This window comes from Varroa destructor, unplaced genomic scaffold (assembly GCF_002443255.2).
Source record: "Varroa destructor unplaced genomic scaffold, Vdes_3.0 BEIS01000004.1, whole genome shotgun sequence".
NCBI lineage: Eukaryota > Metazoa > Arthropoda > Arachnida > Mesostigmata > Varroidae > Varroa > Varroa destructor.
In genome coordinates this window covers 10,130,665-10,137,818 of record NW_019211457.1, presented here as the reverse complement: position 1 = coordinate 10,137,818, position 7,154 = coordinate 10,130,665, and positions in this window count along the sequence as shown.

Here is a 7,154-nt window from a genome sequence, read left to right as displayed (position 1 = left end):
AAGGCAGGTAAAGAAGAGAAATTCGGTCGGCAGTGGAAGCTGACACGACGTAGCAATAGTGGAGCCAGCTCGCAACGACGAGCAACTAGTTTGGGTCAGTTTCATATCCAGCGTTGCAAATCTATCGTGTTGGCGAATCAGCACATGCTGGGTTCTGTCGTCTCTACGTGCGCCCAGCGTCCTCGTTCGTCGCCCACTTCCAACACGGCAATAGTGAACCGCCGATTGCCTCGATTCAGCTATATATCCAATAATACCAGCTATTTAGATCGCTCAATGAAATCTGTCCTTCACCGAGTGACAGGGTGATAATTCTATCGGTTCATACTACTACTCTCACTCGATAGAGTATAGATTACGTATGACAGCCTCTTAACCAATGAAGATTTCAAGACAGAAAACATAAACAGTGGACTCTTAAAGAATGGAAACGAATGGCAGCAGAAATGCCGTCAAGAGAAAACACGGGGTTATTTACATGACTACATAGGGAAGCGCAAACGATATTAAAGGGGTATCACTCACTCCCCATTTGGCCAGCTATAGTACCTCTTAACGTTCACCCTCGTCGTCACTTGTTACAAATTACAATTATGCAACGCTATACTGCCTGTGCATTGATGTGTTCGGTATTGATTAAAAAGATGTGTGCAAATACTTGTACCTTTCATTCGGAGCGATGTAACGCAGGATACTAGACGTGTGTTTATGTTATAGCGTTCCGCTCGTTCGTGCCGTTCTAAAAATTCGCCATTCCCATTGTAAAATCGTGCGAACATACATATATGTATGCCTCCCCCTACATATACTGCACGTAGGTTTTTGCGCGTGCCCTATATAGGCTTGTGCGTTAGCTGTGATCGGTTCATATCGTAGAATCGTGCAGACACAATCTCAACAGCCCGAAAAGCTGATTGTGACTAATTGTGATTGTGACATAATATTATAAACCGCGTCTTGGCGATGGATAAACATGTAGGTGACGGCTGGCCCATTAACAGGGAGCTATATATATATATATATATATAGATGGACTAGTTTTTGGCCACTCATGTCGTCTACAGCTGCAGCTGATTACGTTATCAGCGGTAAGTGGATCTGATGATTGTACGAACGGGCAGGAGTATTAATTATGCAGACGCTGGATCGAGCATTTACAGCATAATGAGATGCTAGCCTATGTGTTTAGTTTCTGTGACTTTTCCACATTCATATTGTCAAGCGCGGATAGACAAAAACAATGATACGAACAAATGAATCGAACATAAAATGGAGCCATGTGTCGTCCACCATCTTGTGTGTGATATAGTTTAATGTTTGTATTGAAGTACCAATGATCCTTGCGCTCGTCCCATAGATAACGCAATTTTCAAGCTTGACTTCTCCGACGGCCGCACGCGCACAATTATCATTGTGTTATCATTGTGCCGATACCCCTCAAGTTTAGCATTGCGTTTGCGCGTCAGAACTGAATTCATTGACCACGTAAATTATTCCAAGTCCATTGGCATCAGCTTAGGTTCACGTTTATCCAGGATCTGGGGGCGTAGATTTTTCAATTCGTTCTTCGTGTGCAAAAAAATTTTCACTCTAAAAAAGGTACACTGGCCATTTTCTAGAAGAATTTTTTCGTGTTCACATAAAAGGGAGTAGGAAAGCTGATGATCGCTGATTTACGCGGAGTGCACAGCGGCTGACGTTATTTCCGAACAACTATTTCAAATCAAAATTTATACATCTCAAATTAGCCATTTTAAGTAACATCTAAGGCTATGCTTAAGCGGCAATATGTCGTATAAATGTTTCTCTTTACTCGTACACATATGCCACAGGTTATCGTACGCGACGCAAGATAGTACTGCTATCTATCTTCAATCAACGTATTATCCGCTAAAATTGTGTTGACAGTTGGGGAAAAATGAATGGAATGGGAAAATAACTCGAGCCTCGCTCCACGGTCGCATAAAACAGCGTCTCAAAAACACAGTATTACAGATAACATTAAAAAATTATGCAGTGCTTTAATCTCGTCGATAGTGGCAAAGGTCTTATGCGTTTCCAAGCAAAGCTTCATTGATTTTTTTGATGTGCCACTTGCAGCAGAAAATAAATGCAAATTTATTACAAAACTTTCGACATATTCCAGGGTATTAATTGAAAACATCAGCTCACCCGTAAATTCAGATTTTCGCTTCATTCAGACGACGTCCAGCTATCGGACAGCTGAAGTAGTGCTCAACCAGCGCCGAACTGTAAAACGTGTGGACAACACGCTGGCAGCGTTGGCAATGTTACCACGTGTGGTCGGCGACGGATTTTGCTCGGAGAATAGCACTCAGCAAGAATAGGATCAATTGAAACAGGGCAACACTGGTGATAGTAGCAAGCACACAGATCGAGTCGTCCAAAATCGCCAAGTGTTACGCCAGGCGACACCCGCGGCGCTAGTGGACGCCCATCGGACTCCCGTAGAGAAAAGTGCGTCATCGAACTTAACTCGACGTTCTTCTGTTGGGTTCGTCCACAAATCCCACATTATGTCGATACGTTGTAGGCGTGTTCTGTGGACTATCGATGGTGGCAGCAACGCTGGTTAGCGTTTAATTGATCATAATACAATAAAGTAAATAGAAACATCGGACTCCGGGCTATCAGACTAACAGCCAAAGTAGTGTCTTATCAGATCTTGCTTTGGTGCTGGACCTTCTTCGATAAGTGGCTTGTACACTGTCGTGAGTTTGTGTTATATTAGTACATGTGCGCGTCACAGATTGGGGCAAAAAAAAGCGAGCGTAAGAGAATTTGTTTGTTATGTTCTGCGACGAACAGAACGTCATGATAACAAACGGACGTTGTCTATCCAATACATGCGTCTACTGTAGATCGGCTAGCTTGATATGCGTTATGTCGGAACTTGAGCAAGGTATCACACCGCGCCTAGAAAGACATAAAAGAAAGTCACGCAAGTTGCGCATGGTAAAAGAAGGATCGTTGGAGTGACTATCTGACAAATTTACGCAAACGAATTGGGAGACTTTGTCTATTGAGTTCTTACTTGCAGACGTTTGTTGTCTCCCCGGATCTCAGCTCTGCCATCTGCGTCGCTTGCTACAGCTTTCAGTCCTAAAATGACCCGTCTAGTTTGAGTTGCTCCTGGGGGCTTCCTTTGTTGCGGTGCTGTTCGACTTACAATGACGAAAGGTAACCGCCCATACGTCAATATGCATTAGCACTATCGTTTTTAATAGTGAAGTAAAACAATTGCAGTGGGCTACGCGTCCGCCGTCTTTCCTTAGCCCAAGCAGGCGAGAACCATTGAAAGGGTTGTTGACAATTCGGGTCTGGCTTTGTCAACCACGCTGCATCGAGGGTACGTCCAGCGACTATCTAACGAAACACTCTGGGGTCCTTGCATTGCCTCTGATTGAAGCAAACGCTTTGTGATATGTATAGCCGGCACATATTAGTTGGATATGCCAACGCTTATTAAATTCGGCGACTTTTGTTTAGACACACTTTGACATCGTTTCTTATATCCGACTCGTATAAATCCACACTCGTTCGTTTGTTAAACGCCAGACATAGATAGTAAGTGGTGCTTTTCAGCGCTTTTGAGGTAATGCCGTACTGCCGCTGCGGTCGTCGACTGCCATTGGCTCTACAGCTCATCCGGTGACAAAATTTCGTCACCGGTGCGATCGCGGCCAGACGCAACGGGAACGGCCATCAGGAAAAAAAAACAGGTAGGTAGAAGTTTACGAAATGTAGTAGCACAACGGGCCGTATCAAAAAATACATGCAAGGCAAATCAGCAAAGATTAAAGATGTGGAGCCGCCAGGAGCTTATCGCAGTCGTTCGCTGAACCGTCTTAGTCGACTTGTATTCTCAGATATAGATTAATGCAAATCTTCCATTATATGAAAATGATATACAATTAGATGTTCTTACTTTTCTGGTGACGATTTGTTCATCTAAAGACCGTTCTCGTTTTGTTCGGGACAACCCGTTTATCCTATTTCGTTAGGCGTTTACCATCTGCTGAGGGGTGCGCAGCTGTCAATGGCGTTGCCTTCATTAGCGTTTTGCTTTCCGTTTGACAAAGGGAAGAAGATCCCATTTGAACAATTTGTTGCCGCTTAAAAGGTAACTACGTGCAGACGCCAAGGTAACCTTCGGAGTGACGCAGTAAAATTGTTCTGTTTCATCAAGCTTCATTATTTAAATATACACCACAATATAAATTTTCTTTTCGCTCTCGGCGACAGGCTTAATAAGAAAAAAAAAAGTCATCAGTGACGCCTTCGCTAGAAGAAGAGTTCTTCTTTCGTTATCCTTTCACGGCAATGATTAGTCGTGATACAATTACGAAATCTCATGGTTTAGTTTGTTCATGGTGTAATAATGCAGAACTTGTTAAGGCACCTTTAGGCGCCACTTATTTTCGGTTACGTTTAGCCCTAAACGCTGACGCCTTTGATAGAAGTTATGACCTTCAGCCATTTGATTTTATTGTTTTTAAACTCGTTAAAAAGCGAATCATCGAGAGTTACGTCAGTCGTAAGTATGTAGCAGTGAGAATAAGATCATAACTAAAGTCGATGATGCAGATCCGTATTGAGATCTTTCGCTAAATCCATGTTCACCCGCTGCTCCTGCTTCTAGATTCCGTGCTCTATAATAAAACACCAAACTCGTTTTAGCGAAAAACCGCATGTCGTTTTCGAAATATAAGTAAAAATTGGCTACAATCGACAAGTCTGATCAAACCTAAAAACGCGTTTTTTTTTTTATTTGCCCAAAATTGCGACTTCTAACGAAGATCCAGAGAAAAGTTTCGTGAAGTACATCGGAAGATTCACAATAGATTTACACCTAGGTTTTCGATGCATGGTCCTCCTACGGAGGAGCGAATATCACCTCTTAAGTTTCAGCGTTTTTTTCCGAACCGTTTGGAATATGGTTTCCGAAGATTTGTTTACACTTGGGCGACACTTTGACACAAATGTTAGATGTAAATAAGAAAAAAAACAAGGACTATTCCTCAAATAATTAATTAATAATTTATGTTTTGAATTACAGCTGTGACTGATGATCATATTATGAAGAAATGACATTTGCATATCGTGCACGCGAAAAAAAATTAGCCAAATTTCTATTTTTATTTAAATATAATCCTAGAAGCAAGGTGCAATCAAAATTTTCGGTTTGTAACAAATCTCAAATTGGACCTAGCATCTTATTCTACTTATGCTGCTAATGAATCAAACGGATTATATACTGCTCCGATATTACGTCTCCTCTGGTTAGCATTAATCTCGCGTTTTATAGTTGAATAGAACCGTTATTCACGTAACTATATGTAAGTTGACACGCATCGGAGGTAGAAGGGCTTGTTCAGAATTTTCTACCTGATCAGCTTGCCAGACAGTGCCTTAACGGAACTACTATATCGCAACTGCGCTATCCTAAGAACTTATTTCAGGAGCAAACAAGAAAAAAATAGATACAATGATACGAACTAACTGCTGGGACTTAGGGCACTCTACGCTCTAAAAGCGCGCTGTCATTTGGGTCGATCGCCGAGCTGAACTCTTTCTGAGCTTCACGACCGATCTATATGTCACCGAATGTATATTTCTTCAGGTGGCTGCTTCAGACATGGCGTACTCGTTCGTCCGCCGTTTTTCGCTATACGCTTGTCGTCAATGTAGCAGATCAGATCGAAATCAGATTTCGGGGATGATCTCCGTGGAACCTTCTGTCCCCGCCGTCGTGCTATGCTCTGCTAGTAATCGGATGACAGAAACATCGCAACAAAATAAAGGGAATGATAATATGGATTAATGAGACAGAAGAGACACAGAATGATTGCACAGTGCGGTGATCGCCGAAAACTTTGACTATAAAGCTGCTACGGTGGCTGTTACCGGAAGTGACGTACGAAACAAGCACAGCGCATACGCTGCTCAATGTGTAGGTCTCGTCTTTTAGAGAAGCGAACTCATATTGCCAACGGGTTTGTGACGATTGACTAAAAAATTGAATAGACCGAGTTGACGCGGGGTGGTTGGTCGTACACGAAGGCAAACATCAACAATAGTCGACTGCCCAACGTGTCGGACTTGATGATTTGTATTCATTTACGTACGATATGATCTATACATATATGAATTACAGATACATCCGTTGAGATCTCAAGTATTTAGGTTACGTAGGTAAAAAAACATATATAGCTTCATCAGAAATTACGTATGATAGTGCTGTTGAAGTACAGTATATTCTAAGTGTGATGCTGACGGAAACGTTGACGTTTCTGGAAAAAGATTCCTGTGACCTTCAATTTTTTAAGAAAGCAATTTTTTTTTACTGCAATATGTTTTCGAAAAACAACACGTAAGCTGAATAAATAAATCATGGGTAACAATAGAGAATAGTAACATTTTAGCATAAATAGTAGTAATTGCTTACACGATTGTTAGTAAAGATATTGTGTTTATCTAACATTGTTAAACCGAAAAAAAAACACGTGCTAAAGAGCGTCGTCACTATTTTGTTTCATTATATACGGGGCAGTCATCGGGTTCTTAAAGTATAGATTTGTACCATGTGATACGGCTGTTTCAAGCCTATAAAAGGAACAGAACTAGAAAAGATAGGACACATTCGAAAAAGCTAGGTTCTCGCACGTAGTCGAAACTCTGTGACTAAAGCATATAGGTATATCTGACAATCGTTTTCTTTCAAGCTGGTTTAAGCTGAGTCTCCCCATACCGGAAAAGTGAACTAAGATACATTTTTCAGACCGAGGATGCCATCTTTTAACTTAGTAAACGGCCCTTTAATACTTTTCTCAGTCATAGAACCTTCATCGTCACCTATTCCGGGTTGTTCTCGGCTAAAGACGGATAAAAAGTGTCGATCGAAGATATTGTTTTTTGCAACTCGACCTTGCAAATACATAAGTACTTGCTAGAAAAAAAACGAAAGGATAAAATCCTAATAAGAAGAGTATAATACGTAAACGTGTCAAGGTAGACCGCTAATTTATTTTCGACCTCGAGGATCACGATCAGAGCCAAGTTGTCTATACTAGTGAAGAAGATGCTATACTGTTGTATTTCTTTCCGAACGCTTATTGAGATGTCTTATTTTA